The 20519-nt window shown below is 39.1% G+C and overlaps 1 pseudogene; it reads left to right on the forward strand.

Moving 5' to 3' along the window:
* The first annotated feature begins 820 nt into the window (after window positions 1-820).
* On the forward strand, window positions 821-2971 carry LOC108748447 (annotated as a pseudogene).
* Window positions 2972-20519: the final 17548 nt, after the last annotated feature.

Consider the following 20519-nt stretch of genomic DNA (forward strand, 5'->3'; position numbering starts at 1 on the left):
GGATGAATGAATTTAAACGTGGTCGTACATTCACATATAATGCATCTCGTTCGGGACGTCCAATTGAGGCTGCTACGCCAGAAATCATCGACAAAGTCCACGATACTGTTTTGACTGATCGACGAGTGAAAGTGCGCGAGCTTGTTGAGACCACAGGCATATTACATGGCACAGTGATTTCAATTTTGCACGAACAATTGGGTATGTAAAAGCTATTGGCAAAATGGGTGCCGCGTTTGCTCACTGTGGACCATAAGCGCGACCGTGTGACGATTTTAAAACAATGTTTGGAGATATTTCAATGTAATCCAGATAAATTTCTGCGTAAATTCATTACTGTGGACAAAACATGGATCTATTGCTTCACACCCGAGACGAAGGAACAGTCAAAACAATGGACTTCACCGGGTGAATCAGCTTCGAAGAAGGCGAAGACCGTGAAGTCGGCTGGAAAGGTAATGGCCACAGTTTTTTGGGATGCATGCGGTATAATTCATATCGATTACCTTCCGTCGAAGCAAACGATCAATGGCGATTACTACGTAGCCTTATTGGATCGTTTCAACAAAATTTTAAAGAAAAAATATCTCCATTTAGCGAAGAAGAAAGCTCTTCCATCAAGACAATGCACGTACCCGGCACCAATGGCCAAATTCAACGAATTCCGTTACGAATTGCTTCCATCCAACATATTCGCCAGATTTAGCCCCCTGCGACTATTTCCTGTTTCCAAACATGAAGAAATGGTTCGGAGGAAAGAGATTCACCACCAGAGAGCAGTTCATCGCCGAAACAGTGCATTTAATGAAGATCATTCATTATGGAAAAGGTAAAATTAATATTTTTTGCAAATCAAATTTATTCATTAATTTGAAATTGTTTTGCATTTTAAATATAATTCTATAGGAAAAACGAGGAACCTAAAAATCCTGCGGAGCGTTTCTGCAATCCCCGATACATCGGAGATCTCTGCCATGCAGATTTTACTTCCTAAGAAAGTTGAGAAATATTTGAAAATTTTCTTATCTTAAATAAGACTAAATTGAAGACTCTGAATCAAAAAGTAGCACGACAAAATAGTAAAATAGAAATATGAAGAATTTACTGAAACATTTAGAAAAAAACGAGTTTGTGTCTAAAGAAACAGTAAATGCCTTACAAGTAAGTGTGTAAACAAGTGTGTTATATTTTGTTTGATGGAGTTTATACAGTTATAGTTTAGGAGATCGTAAGTCACCACACTTAATTCTTTCACATTTTGAATGACTCTGATATTTTTAAGACTATAGACTACTAATAAAGAACCTAAAAAAGAAAAAAATAAATAAAAAATACTAATAAAAATACTAATAAAAAATACTAATAAAAAATACTAATAAAGAACCTAAAAATTATTTATTAAAATTCAACTAATTTAAATTTAATTAATTTAGATAATATTAGAATGGACCTTAACGAAATGGAGTACGAGGGTCACAAATGGAGGGATCTTGCTCAGGGACGGGAACAGTGGCGGGATTTGGTATTTGCGGCAATGAGCTTTCGAGTTCCTAACGCCTAATAATAATAATAATAATAATAATAGACACTACTAAAAATACTAAAATTTATATTTCTTAATTAAATGTAGATTTTGATAGAATTTATCTAGCGTAAAAATGTGTGCAAATTTTGTTCAAAAAAATTCTGTGATCAATTTTGATGTAAGATTCTCAAGAATATCCACTTCAAATGACTTCTATTGTACAATTACGTTACAAATAAATAAATAAATAAATAATTAATATATTTATGTATTCTTTGAATTTCATTGCATGTACTTCCAATTAATTGCTTGTCCTTTTTCTATTCTATTTGTTAGGATTCATCAAGTTCCTTTTTAACTGACCTTCTAGACAATCTTATTTCCAAATTCGAAGGAAACCATTTTCCTGCAACTCTAAGAGAATTTTCCTGTACTTTACTATTTTACTCTGCATCTGCTTACGAATATGTTCGTAGTAAATTTATCAATTGCTTGCCTCATCCAAAGAGTATTATAATAGAAGATAGTATTATAACAAAATCGATTTCAGCCTTGGGATTAGCTTGCAAGTTCTAGACAGTATTAAGAAGTACATCAGCGAAAATGCAGCGAATTAAAAAAAATTGCAATTCGGTCTTCAGGTCGACGATATGTCAATTAAGTATCACATAGACTGGGACGGTAAAAAATTTTATGGATACGTAGATCTTGGATTAGATAAAAAAGAATCAGATAGAGCGACCTACATCTTGGTATTTACGCTTGTTGCTCTTAATGGACATTTAAAAACATCAATTGCGTATTATTTAATACGGAGCTTGACAGGTAAAGAAAGAGCAAATATTGTTAATCAAATTCTACAAATTCTTTCCGATCATAAAATTAATGATATTAGTAGCATTACTTTTGATGGTGCGTCGACTAATTTGAGTATGATAGAAAGTCTTGAAGCAAAAATAAGAGATATTGACATGGAACCATCATTTGACCATCCTGTCACTGGAGAACCAATTTTTGCTGTTTCTGATGCATGCTACATGCTAAAGTTAGTAGACAAGAAATGTTAGATAAATTTGATCTGATTGATGGCAATCGAATTCAATGGGATTTTTTAGTAAAACTCGTCGAGCATCAAGAAAAAGAAGGTGTTCATCTAGGAACAAAAATTACCAGTAGACATATCAATTTTTATAACGAAAATATGAAGGTCAAACTTGCTGCTCAAATTTTTAGCACTTGAGTAGCTGATGCATTAATGTTTTTGAAGCAAGGTTTAACGTGCCAGAATTTGCAGGTGCGAATGCAACAATTACATTTTGCAAAAACATTAATAATATTTTTGATTTTCTGAACTCGAAACAAAAATTCAGCAAAAATAAGTTTTAAAAGTTTATTTCAACAGAAAGTATAAATGAATTGGAGACAAAAATCAAATCGACTTTATAAATTATATAAAATCCTTAAAAATTTGTGATAAATCTACAGGAATCATGTTAGTTCTAAATCACAGGAAAAAAAGGTTTTTGGGGATTAATCGTTGCCATGAAAAGTGAAATCAAACTTATAACATTTCTTTTAGATGAAAAATTGATTTCATACTTATTAACGTATAAATTATCTCAGGGCCACTTAGAAACATTCTTTTTTTGTATAAGAAGGATCGGTGGATTTAACAATAATCCAATTGCAGGCAATTTGAAACGGCTTACAAAAAATTGATTACTCACGTTAATTGTCTTATCTGAAGGTTCGAATTGCACAGTCCAAGATGAAAAAAAAATTCTACAATCAGGTACGACTACAAATACGACTTTAAATGTCAATGAAACAGAAAACGTCGCCCCAGAAATGTCGCAGTCTCTTTTCATCTCACATGATTCATGATTCACATGATTCATGATTATGACTTTGAAGTTGGTCATGGAATGAATATTTCAGAAGTTGTGTCTTACATAGATGGTGTTATAGTAAGAAGCATTCGAAATACGATTTCTTACTAAATTTGCCGTGAAAGTTTGGAAACTGACAAATCAACATCAGTGTTATGCAAAATAAAAAATAGAAGAGGATTATTATTCCCAAGCAACAATGTCATAAAAATTTGCAAAACAGCTGAAAGAGTTTTACGAATCACGAAAAATATTTTTACCACAAAAAATATTTTAACAAAGCTTAAGTACAATACAAAGAAATTGTTTCTTATGAACAATTTTTTTACAAATTTAGACATCGAAATGTCAGCATTATTAAATCATCGATCTATTTTGATTGATACAATTTTAAATCAATATTGTAAAGTGTGGCTGCATCATAAAAGTTGATCTGAACAGAATTCGATAAAGCGGATCAGAACATACTAATGTCGCCTTGCTATATTTAAAAATCAATAAATAATCTAAAAATTCGAATTGCGTAATTTATGGCAATATTATTAGGTTGTTCGGAAAGTAATTTCGTTTTTTTTTTATGAAAATGAAAGACGATTTTCTTATAGTGAATAAATATTTTATTGAATTATTATATATATTGTCCATTCTGGTCCAATACCTTTTGCCATCTTTCTGGCAGTAGCATGATTCCACGCTCATAAAATTTTTGTTCTTTGCTGACAAAAAACTGATCCAGGTGATTTTTTACTTCCTCATTTGAAGTAAAGGTTTTACCGTCTAAAAAATTTTGTAGAGACCGGAACAAATAATAATCAGAAGGTGTCAGATCTGGAGAATATGGTGGGTGTGGCAGTATATCCCATCCAAGCTGTAAAAGCTTTTGGCGAGTTACCAAACTTGTATGAGGTCTCGCATTATTTTGGTGGAATACTACATCTTTTCTATTGATCAATTCTGGCCTTTTCTGTTTAAGTGAATCATTCAATTTGTCCAGCTGATGACAGTACACTTCAGAATTGATCGTTGTGTTGTCCGGTAGAAAAAAAACGATTCCTTTGAAATCCCACCAAACAGATAGTATCACCTTTTTTTGATGAATATCGGCTTTCGAAGTGCTTTGAGTCAGTTCATCTTTTTTACTCCATGATCTCTTGCGTTTAACATTGTTGTAGACAACCCATTTCTCGTCCCCAGTGATGATGCGCTTCAAAAATGGATCATTTTCTTGACGTTTGAAAAGCAAATCACAGACGTCAATGCGACGGCACAAATTTCTTTCCGAAAGAACATGAGGAACCCATATGTCGAGCTTTGAGATTAAACCTAGGCGTTTCAAATGATCATGAACGGTCGAATTCGATAAATTTAATCTCTCAGCGATCTCATGAGTTGTTATTCGCCGGTTGCATCAATTAATGCCTTTATTGTGTCTTCATCAACTTCAACTGGCCTTCCAGAACGTGGTGTATCTTCAACATCAAAATTGCCGGATCGAAATTTTGCAAACCAGTTTTGGCACTGGCGTTCTGTCAATACATCTTCTCCATACACATCGGATAATTTTTTTCTTGCTTGAACAGCATTTTTACCTTTTCGATAGTAAAAAAGTAAAATATGCCGAAAATGCTGCTTTTCACTTTCCATATTTGATAGGGCACCAACCAAAAACTACTGCGTAGAATCAATCGAACTTTTTTCACAAGCAAGCCTTGCTATATCAGCTGTCAAAATATATAATGATTATGCGGCTTAAGTGTGAAGTTGGCTGTGAAAAAATACAATTAAGTCCTCTGTTGGGAAAAAACGAAATTACTTTCCGAACAACCTAATATAATACTAGAACTCCTCTTCTTGAAAAGAAACACAAAAAATTAGGAAAATATTATAGTATACGTTACATATCGTATAGTATTTTCTTTGTCTTCCTACACGTTTCTTTTCAAGAATAGAGGCCTAGTTGCTGTGATATTATCTTATAAATAAAATACTTTATTATTATTATGCATCCAAATTTGTTTATTGAGCAATGCGTTTATGATTTTTAATAATAAAAAAAAACATTTTTTTTTAATATAAAGAATTTGAAAATTACGAACTCTTACAGGCTGTAGAAATTAATGTTTTTTTCATAAGTCTGTTTTACATCAAAGAACTGGAAAGGATACGGGCAGTAGGAGTCAAGCGCAGAAGACGTCGCGCAAATAATATATCTATGAAGTGTGAAACTTCTTTATTAACTAAAACGCGCTTATATATTTCGGCTCACTTTTGAGCCCTCCTCAGAGACAACACAAACTAACATACATAAATGTGAATAAAAATTATCCTGTCATGGTGAGCTCCCCTATCTCGAAAATTTAAATGCCAGAATTAAACCCCAAAAGAATGAAAGAAAAAGAAAAAAGAAAAAAGAACGAAAAAAAAGGAAATAATGGAAATATCGAAATAGAAAATATAAAAAACTAATTTATCAAAAATCTTAAGATTATGATTAAATATATCCCGAAAATAAGAACGCTCCCCCTGATCATAAATCACAAACTACACATATATCGTAAACATTATTACGAATTATTCAAAAACCGGTTCGACATTTTTTGACCAATCAATGTCAGACATAGTGAGTCACTTTTAGTTTTAGTTAGTATTATTGAAGCTAACAAATGAAAAATTTTGCATTGGAACGTTAATCAATTCCATGAAGATAAAAGTTGGAAAATAATCAAAAATCACGCCAGAAAGACTCATTACTGCATACGAACGACACTGACTGATTAGACGTGACAACAAGTTTTTATAGCTTGTCTATAATGAGGAGGTAGGCCTTGAGAAGCCCCTCCATATCCATCTGCAAGTTGAGTTCGTGCGTCTGTCTCCTGATGAATATCATCTCCGAAATTAATCTCTTTCTGCAGTGAGGCTCCTCGTTCAGTATTGTAATGTTCTCTCAATCGAAATCATGGCCTTCTTGTAACCGATGCTCCGTTATGACATTACGAGTAGAAATATTCCATTTGATGTGGTTCTTATGCTCCGTGATTCTTGACTTTAGCTGTCCCACATAACTCGCATCGCAACTCTTACACGAGATCTTATAAACAACATTTGATTTCTCACGCGGTAAAGGGTATTATATACTCTAATGAATTCTCACAATTTATTAGTACTATAGAACGATACCCTCATATGCTCATTACTCAATCTGCTAAACTTCTCAGTAATACCACGAACGAAAGGAACAGTGAACCACGAAAACTGCACTGTTCTACCCTATTATCATTAACAACACTCTTCCTAATTCCAATCATAATAATTTTCTTCAAACGATTGTTATTATTCTTAAAGCTTTCACGGGTGCTTTCTATATAAAAGTTATGCGTTTCGCGGATTTCCTCCGTGTCCAGATCCATTCTTAAAATGCTTGATTGTTAATATTCTCAAATACAATGGATAATCATTCTCTAATAATACTTTAATAACAAAATACAAATTATCAAGGTGAAATTTAGAATTTGAAAGCAAAATTACCCTATCAACTAATCCCGCGATAGTAGTATATGGGCAGCTATGGGACGTCAAAATAAACCCCCTCCACGTCTCCCTCCGGCGTCGTGGGCGTGGTCTAAACGGGTCAGTCTGGAGAAAGGGCGCGTTCTGATTGATCGAGGAATGAAGGGAGGGGGTAATAGGGTAATTAAATGGTGTGTTCTGATTGGTTCGCCCTATACTCGCCCAAGATTTGATTGGTTCGCTCCATACCTACCCAAAAGATGATTGGAGAGGGTGGGTGGTAGAGGGCCTTAGACAAAATGGAGGTTTGAAAAATGGTGAATGGAGATTCGGACTGCAGCTTTCTTTTGTCGCAAGGCTACAGTACAAACAGCGGGGGATGAATAGCAGTCGAATTTTCTGACGGTCGCTTTTGTTGTCGCGGGGCAACGTCTCCGACGTGTAGACGATTCAGTGAATGTTATTAATGTATGAGAAAGGAGATCTTACACGAAAATTTGCGGGCCTAGAGAGAGACTTGCTTTGTTCGAAAGAATTTTGGGGAGGTAAAACAGGAACGAACATGTTTAGCTGTTGCGACGCGTCGTCTTCGAGCATTGCTTTAAAAAATTCTTTCTATATTTTGTGTATTTAATGTACATTATCTGAGTCTGTATATGGGGAAAATGTATCTATTGTAAATGAGGGTGAAGGGGTAAGAGTAAGAAACAAGGCAATATTTACAAGTTCAAAAACGTTTATTTAAAAAAGATATTACATGAAATAGTTATTTTATTTTTTTAAAAGAGTACACGTTTGAACATGGCGGCATACAGCATGAGAATTTACGAGTTTATGTTTACAATGAAGAAAAATTTTATGAAATAACTGTGCAATCAATCGATCATTTCGCTTACAATCAGAGGTAAACAGATCAAGAAACTGATTAAGATTATAGCCATTACACAAATAATATAGAAATACACAGCAGTATTGTCCGCAAGTTTGAGAAAATATTCCTTGCAGCGTTGTCGTATTCTAGCGATACGTGGTGGAGTTTCGTCAAAGTCGTAAGAGGAATCTTGGATCCAATGGCGGCAAGCCGTAGCTATCGAAATACGTTCCTGTCCCGCGTTCATCGATGTAAAGGCGACCCAGTCCCGGGTCGATCGTGATCGTCCGTGTTAGCGACAATAGCGGTCGACCTCGTCCACACCCTCGGCAATCGATCGGCAGGATAGACCCCCGCATGTCGTATACGGAGATGATGTAATGCGTTTAAAACTTCCAGCGAATTCATTTCTCGTCGTCGGAAAGCGTGAGAAAGGAAATGTTTGCGTAAATTCAAAATGTACCTCTTTTGCTGACGTATGCAATGTGGAGCTCCCTAAAATGCTCGATGCTTGCAAGACGTTGGTGTTAGCTTTATCTCTATCGGTCCACGAGTCGAATTTTGAGAGATCTTTTTTCTCCTCGTCTGTCACTTGTTTGTCCGCGTTTTGATTCGTCTTTTTCGTCGCGATATTTTTCCTCCACGCTTCAATGTTGCTAGCGATATCGTGTTTCCGATTTTTAAATTGAATTGAAGAATTCTCGCTGTCGGTTTTTTCGCTCTCGACGACGCTCTCGCTCCAATTTTCCGAGGAAAGGTTATCATAACTTGAATTGTTGCTTGATGAAATGTCGTATAGTTAGCCAACGTTTCAATTTGTAAGCGTTGCGTAAGGCGCAGCGTGATTCGGCGCTGGCTCGAAATCCGTGATGCGTGCAGCGTTGTCCACGGTCTTCGAAATCTGGTAGATTTTTGAAAGCCGGAGAAATTTCTTCCAGATTATATACGTTTCTAGAAAGTAGATTGCTCAGATAACGAGCCTTCTCTTGTCCTCTGGTATAGATGTAGCGTGCGTGTCGTGTAATGTCACGCAGATGTATCGTAAAGTTTTTTGGATTGACGTCTCCATCAAACCATTCGATTCCATGATAATTTCGTGTAAGCCAGTTGTTTTCTCATTTTGCTCTCACGGGTAAATCTTCGAATGGACAGGGTGACGTCATAATCCAGTGTCCGGTGATTGCTGCGTTAATCGCTAGAACCGCGATTTCTTTCGGAATAAAGTTTTCTTCGACATCGCGAAAATCTTATATCTCGATGACTACATCCATTATGATATTATATTCGAATTTTCGCTACCCTTTTTTACGTCACGAAACGTTGGCGTTGGTATCGCGAAAAAGACTGAAGCTTTTTCGTATTCTCGCGTTCAATTAGACGAAAAAAAATGTGTAGTAGGGGGGAAAATAATTTTCTTGCCGTAGGACTAACCGGAAAAGTCGAAAATAACTTGACGCGAGGAGTCAATTTCTAAAACGTTATCAAACTCGGCATAGACGATACAATTAATAGTCACAGAAAGAGCTTTTTCGAATCTCACTTCTAATCGTAAGCTTCCGTGTTTTACGAGATTCCAATGTCCCGCGCAATTAGAAGATAGATCGGGAGTAAGATCGAAAGCGAAAAGAGTGTAGCCGTTGGCGTAATCGTCTTTACTTATAGAATTACCCTCGTTTAGAAAGTGAATGCCGGTTCCCGAGAATAATGTGTGATAAGCTTCAACGTAGAGCGGGTCGTTTTTCGAAAAATTTGATTGTATCGGTCTACTCGGAATTTGCATGTCATCGGCGTACAGTGAAAAAAAATTTATTCCGTAATTTTTTAAATTAAACAGATTTAATTTTCTATTACTGTTAAACGCTTTATTATCGATAAAGCCGACTATTATTCGTTTTGGTAGCTGTCTGATTGCGTTGTCTATCGATTCCCCCACGACGCCGGCGTGTATCGTGAATGATTTAACTTCGACCCTCGTAAGGGCATACTTAGCGGTAGTTTTACTCAGCATTCTGACGTATGTGAGGAGCACGATCGGGCTTATTTTTGCTCTTCTTACGAGTAGACTGGTGTCAAGAATGCGTATTTTTGATAGCGTTTTACTCTCCATAAGACAAAAAAAATTTTTCGAGCATACCAGTCTCATTCTAACCTCCACTCCATTAATTAAAAATTTATCTTGATTAAAAACGTCGCAGTGAAGATGACCAATGAGATCTAGCGCGCGATTTCCTCGAATGTATTGCGCGCGTCTCTCGAGCGCTGTATTTGGATTTGACGCGTCTAACGTGTCGTCCATGTAACCAGGGATATCCGTCCCATAAGCAAGAGGTAGTTAGATGGGAGGTTTTTGCGGGTGAAGCATAATTTAATAACGCCTCGATGTACGCGCGGTACGCGAAAGCGTTATTTGGTGGCGATACGAGCTTTTGATTGAAATATATGTCGATTTGGTTGAACATGGAATGCAATAAATGATTTACGGGGCCTACTTTTGTCCCGCCGTCGGGTGGGACCGACGTGCTCTCCCCGCACTCGCTTTCTACGCATATGCGAAGGCTCAACATGGTGTGAGTGAGGTCCAGATAGTCTTCTCCATGTCCAGGTATGACGAATTCTATGGGCGAGTCATCTTCGAGCGAAGTTACGGGTTTGTAATAAATCCATTGCGAACTCTCAATGCTGGTTTGCGTAGGTGGCAGAGAGAAGAGATCGAGTTCGCTCTTTATACACTCGCTCGAGTGGGTATGAAGAAAGGACATGCTTTTCTCCAGCAGCGAAATCGTATCTCAATTAAGAGAATATGTCGGATACATCGCGTTTCTTGCCACGATGTTTCCTAGCGGATGGTTTTTTGGTTTTTCTTCCAGCAGCACGAATTTTCTTTTTCTTCGTCACTTTTTTGCTCTTCTTCCCTGTGGTACTTCTCGATGATTTTCTTTTGACCCCCCGACGTCGTTTATGATGCGCGATACGTCTATCTCGACCACCGAGTGGAAACTGAAGCGCTGCATTTCGTGGATATTTTATATCCAGATCCCCTCATCAGGGAGCTTATTTTTTCTTTGGCTTTTCTCTTCAAATTACCCCTCGATTCCACGAGGACTTTTGACCGCTTCCTTTAACGGTTTATTATTTTCGACGTCTTCTATCACGTTAATTCCATCGCTTCTTTTGCTACAGCACGCTCACCTTTATTTAGAAAAGGTAGTATTTTTCTAAATAAACCACTGAGAAAGCTTCCGATTCCATGCCCGCGCTAATAGGGTGAACCGACGAAAACACGTGAAATTCCACCTCTGCTACCAGTATCCCGCGCATCAAAATACTCCATATTCCATTGTGAGTTGTTAACTATAGACTGGCGTTACCTTCACGCTCGCGCATACGAAAGAAAGTTATTGCTTACGTTTAAAGTGCAGTGTCACAGTCAGCGTACCGAATTCGAATGGAATTTTATTTCCAAGATGATCTCTTATATCTATTTCGATCGTTCTGAAATTTGTTCGCTGCAAGGGGATATAATTTAGAAATGAGAAATGCTTCACCAAATTTGCACCAAATGCGTAATTATGACTGCATATCTCGATCGGTACTATTCTGAGAAGAGGAGTACGCACATCGCCTGTTATATAAGCCGCAATATAATATACGAACATTTTATCAGGGATAGCACGTCACAAACTATAGGATTCGACACTCCAATAACCGACTGTACGTGTTTGCCCCGTCTTCTTATTAAATCCATGAGTAAGAAAAATTTTCTCTTCTGTCTCATTGGAATTAGGTTTACGTATCGAGAGCCTGGAATACAATTCATTTTTATTGGAAATTGCTACTGAGAAACCTAGCATTCGTAGAAGATTATTGGAAAAGTTTATATGATGTAGCATTTTGCATTTTTCGTCGCAGTTAATACTTATGTAGACTTTGCCGCCAGACGCTCTTTGTTATTCGAAATAAAAATGCGATTCGACATTTTTACATGCGATATTAATCGCCTCAATAAGCTCGTGGATGTCGTTGTAAATTCCATTTGGAAATGAAGCTTCTTTTGCCGTAAACGGGCCATTCGTTTCCTCATCGGGTTTAACGTCGACGAATCTGATCACATTTTCGTTATGACGTACGTGTAAAAAGGTGCAAGAAAATTAAATCTCATTTATTGCTACCTCCCATTCTCCATGCAACACTATAGAGTGAAATAATTCAGTGATGAAGGACGACGTTGTATTATTAGGAGAATGGCGCATACTACTGTTACTTGGGAGTACCAGAAGAAATTGTTCCTCGCGAAGAGAAATTAAACTCGATGCCGGAATCCAGGTATCAAACTTACTAGGATAACCACGCCAGCTAACTAGCACTTGCTTATTAGCTCCTCGCTCTCTACTCTTTATCACGCGATCAACAATAAATTGTTCTTCCTCTAGGTTCTTCTCAACTCGTGCTAATTCTTGCTCATAAAAAATACCGTCTATGACTTCGTCTGCTAAATCTCGTAGCTTGTACACGTGAGGATTTCGCCAATCGAGAATACGATAAATTTGAAATATTTCCTCGCTCCATTTAGCCTCGTAACCTTTCTCGAAGGCTGCTTTCGCCCTACTGATACGAAGAGATCTCCAACGCGATATTTAATCTTTTGCGTTCGTTTCTTTAATATGTCGTTTTTCCAACGACGTGATATATTTTCACGAGCGATACGGGATTTTCTCTCATTACTACCGCGGGTTGCATTCTCGTGGACGTATGACGCGTGTGATTGTAAGCACGTACAACGTCCTGTAGAACATCGCGTAGCGTCGCGTATTTTTATACGTAAAATAGCAACATTCGCTCCTTTAGTGTTCTGTTGAAGTGCTCGACAACGGCAGCTTTAATGTCCGGATTGCGTGTTACTCGAAAACGAATATCGTTTTCTTTAAGAAATTTTTGCATTGGGTGCGCGACAAATTCTTTACCTTTGTCCGTTTGTAAGTATACAGGTACTCGTCCTTCGCTTTTTGCTAGTACGCGTTGAGAAGCTTAACGGCGCGAGTTAGATATCCACCGCCGAATAACCCGCATAATTCGACGGATCGTAGTATAGTTTTTCAAACGTCATCGTTATCTTAATTTTTTCCAACCGAACAACCGGCTTTTCCTGTTTGCAAAGATACCGGGATATCAGTTTTTCGTGTGCGAGAAAGAATCAGCGAGCTTTCCTCGTCTATTTCTTGTTCGTAATTTTTACGTTTTTCTCCTTCCTCTGGCTCTCGATACAATCGATGTGGAACTCGCTCTTTCGATTTAACAGGCGTGAAACTCGCGCGCGGACGATGTTTATAGCATGCACGGACAATAAACTTTTATTTCTCACCAGTGCAGAAGGTATGTTCAACACACGGAGTAATCGTGCAAACTGATTTCTACCCACTGCTTTCACGGTTTTTCTCTCGAGCATTGCTTCGTTTATTAAGTCAGCGATATTCGAATCTTTCACGATATTACCATCTATAGTCACGATTCCGTGCTCGTCTCAACTAAGTTTATCGGGCACAGCTTTTCGAAGCGAATGTTTCATCAGTAAGTGTGCATACTTACGATCAGATTTCGGTACGCTTTTCAGTATTTCCTCGATGCTTTTCATCATATGATTATGCTCGCTTGTAATTTCGAAATTTTTCGCTGTAATATCTGTATTACTATTGGAATGTGATGGCGGTGGTATCAGATGTTTGCGTGAGGTCGTGAAAAACGTCATCGTTCGTCGTCTCGTTATCATCGGAGGCATCTCGTGTAGCGTTGTCTTCTGCATTTTCATTTTCGTTACATACGTCTTTCTGTCTTCTCGGATAAAACCGTAGGTATCTCCATAATGCCTCTCTGTACATTTTCCACCTCTCGCTTTCATCACGAGGCCATCTGGAAGAGAATACGACCATCTCCGCATCGAGTCCTGTTAGATGAGTTCCCGGGGTTTGCGTTGTGTTATTAGAGCTCAAGGTGTTATCCGAATTTTGCGATACTGCTATTTCTTTTGACTCTTCGTCAACGAACGATGTCGGATTCTGACGTAGCTGATGCTGCATTTTCTCCAGATTTTCCGTCGAAATTAAAACCATTTTTTTAGCCCTCTCCATAACGTTTTATCTCTACTATTTCGTTCCTTCGATAATTAGCGATAATAAGGTCGATAATATAGGTCCGATAATATAGGGTAAAAATCCTCCTTGCTGCACCAACAGCTTTCTTCTATCCTTCCAATTACCGCGTTTTGCAATGACGCAGCGCAGAGCTTTTTTGTATTTGGTTAACCGGTTTTTTTCACTCCGTTCGAGCGAGACGTTACCTTTGAGTGTATTAAAAACACATTCACAGATACAACGAATTAATTTTTCGTCAGCGCTACGTAAGAAGGTTGTGCGTTGATTTTTGTTCAAATGATAGAGCGCCGCGAGGAGACAGGCGTTTCTCTTACTGATCGAATGTGTGGCGATTTTCGTCGCTTTGTGCGATTTCGCGTCACCCACCTTCATCGCGAGAAAAATTTACGACTGATACACGCGATTAGCCATACTCAACTTTTATACGTGTCCGCTGGAAAATGATCTACGCGGCACGTAGGCGTAATAAAACCTATCCTCGGGAAAAATACACGTTCGAAATCGATACTCGTCCGTTGATTGTTTCAGATCGAGCAACAAATACCCGTGAGGCCTCGATGTGGCGTCGTAGTATGCCTCTTCTAGAAATTTCGGATCGTCGGGATAGACTTGACGCGCTAAATGACGAATTTGAGTACGATCATATGGATTTTTGAAAACGACGATGTAATTCGTTAAGCGATATATCGCGCTGTCCACGCCCCTGGTGGAATAGATTCTGCGAGATAAAAATAACACTGAGATTCTTATGATGACTGCCTTTGGTAAAAAGATCCACGATCGCGTCGCACGACGACGATTCTCTCATAAGATCGTCGATTATCACTAATTTCGGAGAAAGCGAATAGTTCGAGTAATCTTCCGGATGGGGTAATCCCTCGCGAAATTCAATTATATTCTTCTTCTTCGCCGTTTTAGTATTGCTGCATCCCCAGGGCTGTTCTTTTACACGCGTATCGTATTGTAATCGACGATAGGCTTCTTGCCATTCCGCGTAATAAAACAAAATTCTCTTAAAGCACACGTCGTACATGAGAGATAAATGCCTGAGAAAAGCCTTCACGAAGACCGTCTTCCCACAATCAGTCGGTCCGCATACGATCGACGTCCAAAGATGTTTCCAACGCACGTCCATTTTACGAAATGAGCAAACGATCTTCGTGCGCGACTTCAAAAGCAAAAAGGAAAAACGTCATTTTCGTTGATTTTCTAGAACGCGTGAAAAAAATAATTTTAAGAGAAGATAAGCTGATCAACGCGACGACAGGGCCCCCTTCGCGTGGCGGGTGAGTGCTCGTGCCAGCGTACTCCCGCGTGAGCTTGTCAGCGAAGAGCACCGCGGCTGGCGAAAAGCTGATCTCACCGCGGCGCGACGCGCATAAGCTTATCTTCGCGCGCGTCAAAGAGATTTGCGATCGGCGTATATTTCTATTTAATGAGTACGCGACATCGTCGTCGATAAGCTTACCGATGTCACTACCACGATGTCGCTACGAGGGAAAACTTTTCGTTGAAATCGGAAAAAAAAAGTTGGTTAGAATTAAGTAATAAATCACTTCTTGTTTTCCTTCAAGTACAATAAAAAAATATTTTTATTCGAAATACTTTTCTTAAAAAAAGAGAAAGGGAGAAAAGGAAACAAATGTAATTTAAAATTTTTTTGTTTATATTTTTGCTAACTCTTATACATAAAATTCAATTATTTTTAGAAACAATATAATACATTTTTATTATAATTAAATATTTACACTTTTATATTTTTACATTTTTACATTAAATTATTTGATACAATTTTAATAAAATGCTTTTTTCGCAAAAGAGGGATACTTAGACTATTTATTATTTACAAAAAAACTTAAATTTATGTTTTTCTTACATAATGCTTAAATACTACGCGAATAAGCGGAAAACTCGCGAGCTTAAAATATAAGTGAGAGAAAGAAAAAGAAGAAGAAGACGTTATTCTCTTTTGAAGCCATACGGAAGGGAATAACGATTATTAATAAATTTACGTTTTACCAATACCGGTGCGCACGTCTTCGTTTCGTGTTACGATTTCGTGAAACATCGTGCGACGGATTGTGCTAAAACGCAAATTTATCGCTACCCCGCCCGTTTCTTCTTCTTCTTCTTCATCGCGTCTTTCTCTCTCATTATCTATTATTAATTTCCTAATACTATTAAAATTTATAATACACGAGTTCTTATAATTTAACGTTATTCCCTTAACTCTACAGATCTCATGTCGGCGACCTTCCGGTGTACGAACGACGTACGCGTAGAATTTCGGGCCTCCGGACATGAACGACTCGATAAAACTGCCCCGGCCGTAGCTCTCGAGCTCGTCCGTCATATCGCCCAGAAAATGCCCCGTACGCGGCACGTACTCGCTCTGTTCGCCTTTGTTTACATAGATACACGAGTCTGTATCATAATATAAAACGCGACTACCTAACTTCTCTAAATATTTATATAATATTAGTCGCGCTTGTGCCGTCCAAGCCGCGATTACCGGGTTGGTTTGCGGAGAAGGAGCGACAGTCTCTTCGCGTAGTCGTCACGAAACATATATTACCTCGTCGTTAACAGGTAATATATTGGTTATTTCGTGCTCTGAACTCGTGAGCAACGTTGCCAAATGATCGTATTTTTTAACGATCTCTGTATTAGGCAGATTGGTTCGTTGGCCGAATTTACCCCAGAACGAATTCAGGCAGAGCTTTGCGACCGAACGTAAATCTGGATTTCGGGCGATATTATTTTTATCGAGAACCTTCGGTTTTTTCGTATTCCCGAAGGAACTGTTCCTTACTCTCGTCATCCAGGCATTCGCTCGGCCATCCGCTAGCTTCCTGCTTTAATTTCAAAAAACTGTTGATATATTCGGCAAATAAACCACCCTGCCTCGTATGAGAATCGAACCGCGTGACTTTAAACTGCCATATTTCTCTCACGTTCGTTACGAGATAACCTTTCTCGAGAGCCTTGCGCAATTCGCAGGATACCCACGCTCCTACAAATTCACGATCGGCGGGGAGATCGTCAGTGCACTCGGCCTACAAGAACGTTTCGCAGCAACTACGGCACAGCCCGAACAACAATTTACCTTGTACGCGGTACGGGAGTACAGGGTGAAAAAGATCGCGTGGAGGAAGTACTGTGCACCGAATGATACCCTCGACACAATCGAAATTAAAATTCGGAGCTGCGCCAATCAGCTCCGAACACTGTTCTCCGATATAAATCGTTGGCTGGCCTAACGGAAAAGTACCCGTTTTTAATATGTACGGATACAGAGAACATACGTCCACGTAGCGTATTTTCTCCGTACCTGTAACTTCGCATCGAGTTACGACATTTTCCGTACGGCCACCAAAGAACGCCTCGCAAGAGTTGATCAATATTGGATGGTTTTCGAGAAAAGTGCGCATTTCGTAATTTTTGCGCTTTTCTCGTGAAAATTCGCACTCCCATTTCTCTATAACCCTATATCCTCGTTGTCGAAGACGCCATGTCATTGCGAGAATTCGTTCGTATCGTGCGTCGATTGTATCTTCGCGCGACATCCCGGACGTAAGTTTTCTTTCGCGATTGATTTGATAACAGCTGGGACAACCGTGCCAAAAACATCCGTGAAATTGTAACACGTAACGCGACGTCTCGTTCTCTGATTCGACTTCGTAATATCCGTCGACGGGTGTACCGGCAATTCGATACTCGCGGCCTCGCCCTGCATGGATTATAGGATGCCCGAGCTTGCGCTCCATCCACACTAACCACTGCAGAGCTTTGTGCGAGTGATTATCTTTATATCTATATCCACCCGGTGGAATGATTCCTATTTCTTCCTCACGTAAAAAGTTTTTACGAAAAATACATACATGTGGAAGCGATAGTCGTGCATTCTACGAACGGACACACGTCTCCGCGTTCTAAAAAAATTTTTCTGAACGCCATGCACGCACGTCGAAGGATATCTACCTATCATTCCGACAATATTTTACTATTTCCTGTTTAAAATTAAAATCGAAATTTGAATGCGATATTTCCTTGTACCAAACCATAAAACGCTCGTGTTCCTCGGGTTTCATTTGTTCGGGCGAATAATATCGTGCGTTAAGTATTGGATCAATATAATTTTGATTATTCAACGTATTAAACAAATGAGGAAAAAAACCTTTGCCCAGAGTATCCTGCAGCCCGAAAGCCTTGGGTAACTCCGATAATCGCATAGGTATATAATTTGAGCTATCGATAAATTTTATACGTCCAATTATCATAACGATAATTTTCGTCCCGTTCAAAATCACCCGAGGTTCTTCCCGACTTTTCAACGATGTATTTTAAAATAAATTGAACGTCAAATGCTTTAGCATTATGCGCAATACAGATAAATTTTTTAAAATATTTAGACGAGCGCGTCGCGAAATCGACAAACTCTTTTATGGGGTCTCTACTAAATACGAATTCGCGCACTCCACACCAACGACATCGCAATGACATGGTCTCTATTCCCGCGCACACTTTGCAAATTTGTTGTGCGACGCAGAGAGTTGGAACATGAATTCTTACGTTCTCCGTTTCTTCGAGCGTTTCGTCTTGTCGCGTTTCGAAATCATAAAACACAAATGCGACACGATCTCTTTTAACACGCTCGCCCGTTTTTTTCGGCGTCATTCATATTTCACTCATTGAACACAGCGCCTTCGCGGTCACAGTATTAAGATTGAACTACTGTCTTAATATACATTCAATAGAATTGAATTAATATTTCAGACATAAATTGAGAGCCGATGAAATTATCGGATTCACACAATCAATCTGAAACAAATAAATCCCCCCAAATTCTGCCATTCATATTTGTTTGCGGATTTTCTTCTCGCAACTCCATAGTACTTATACCTTCTCCAGGGTTTTCTACTGTGGCTTTACGACAAAGAGGCCGCATGTAACACAAATGATTTGAAGACTGTAACGAACGGCACGTTTTACAATAAATTACGTCGCAATCGTGTCGCGATTTTGAATTAATCAATTTTGAATTAATCGCCCACAACCGTTGCAAATTTTAATGAATTCGCAAATGCTTGAGAGGGATTGATTATACGATCCCTGCGTTTGATGACGATCGAAACACGGACGCCCGAAGAAGATGCGAGCGCACGAATCGCACTTAATCATCTCAACGTTGAGGAGCTTGCAAGACGGGATGGCGTAGCAACGTGGGCATTTTTTTGTCCATCGATGCCCTCGGTCATTACGAAAGCCCACGTTGCACGCAATATCCTCCACGAGAACCGGCGGCGGCTTTTAAACTTAGTATAGGGTTATAATGTCGCGAACCCTCGTAATACATTATGTTTAAATAGCACGAGGGTTCGCGACCTAGGGAAGAAAGTAACGAGCAGCCGTCATACATCGGATTCCCGCCTCGACCGAAAGTACTAAAATTATATACCATTATAGCAATATTTTCGGAAGCGAGAATTCATTGGAATTGGTCGATTTCACGAATACCACAGCCTTCCTCACGATTCCAGCCGGGAATCGTGATACCAACGGATTTCGTTAATTCTTCGGCCAGCTTACGCTGTAACGAAGAACGCTGGTATCTCACGGATTCCCATTTTTCTTGCAATTCTCCCGTACGCAGTTGCCCACGCTCTTGATGTATGCGAGCCACTACGAGCGAACGGGGAAAACACAAATTGTCTGTGTTATTTATTTGTAAAATCGAGCGTTTGGCTATGTCTTCGCGAGTCAATCTATTAGATTGACGCCCGCGACCTGCGGGTACCGAGACTTTGAAAACGCGCATGGTAAAATTTTCTGCGATATCGAATCCTCCGGCACTTTGCGCCAACGAACTCACGAGTTGCCATATGCCCTCGTGAATTAAGTCGCGTGCTGGACGAAACGATAGACTCGCCGGACCGCGCGCTAGATCCGCCGACTCGAACGATAATCCTACGTAATCGTTCGGTTCGCACGAATGTCCTAAGCGCATATGTCCTAATTTCACGGAATGCGCTTTCTATCCAACGAACGATATCAGTACCCTCGGGTGGCGGACGTATCGCGAAAGTTGCCTCCCTCCCTAGTAACGCGAAATTCCTGAATCAACGCGAGTTTTCCGCCCTTAATTCTATAAAAACGAAATTATCTCTAACCTCCTCCTCCTGTCGGCGATGACGATCCTGATCGTTTTCCTCGAGCTGATGATGATGATGATGATGATGATGTGTATATTGACGTTGCTGCTGCTGCTGCTGCTGCTGCTGCTGCTGCTGCTGCTGCTGCTGCTGCTGCTGCTGCTGCTGTTGCTGCTGCTGCTGCTGCTGCTGATGTTGTTCGCCAATGGAATTTTGTTAGGATTCTTCTTCCGTCGGCATGTATTCATCTCGCGTATGCTGCGATGTAAAACGCTCAGCACCACCGCCTGTTTGTACAGTAAAAAAAGTTAAGCAAATCTTATTCCGATAACATTACTATATACATATATATTACCACATTATATTATATTCCCACCAAATACAGAGCATGACCTTGGAGCCGTGAATATTCGGTTTGGCCGTCGA

This window comes from Trachymyrmex septentrionalis, unplaced genomic scaffold (assembly GCF_001594115.1).
Source record: "Trachymyrmex septentrionalis isolate Tsep2-gDNA-1 unplaced genomic scaffold, Tsep1.0 scaffold220, whole genome shotgun sequence".
In the NCBI taxonomy this organism is placed as follows: Eukaryota; Metazoa; Arthropoda; class Insecta; order Hymenoptera; family Formicidae; genus Trachymyrmex; species Trachymyrmex septentrionalis.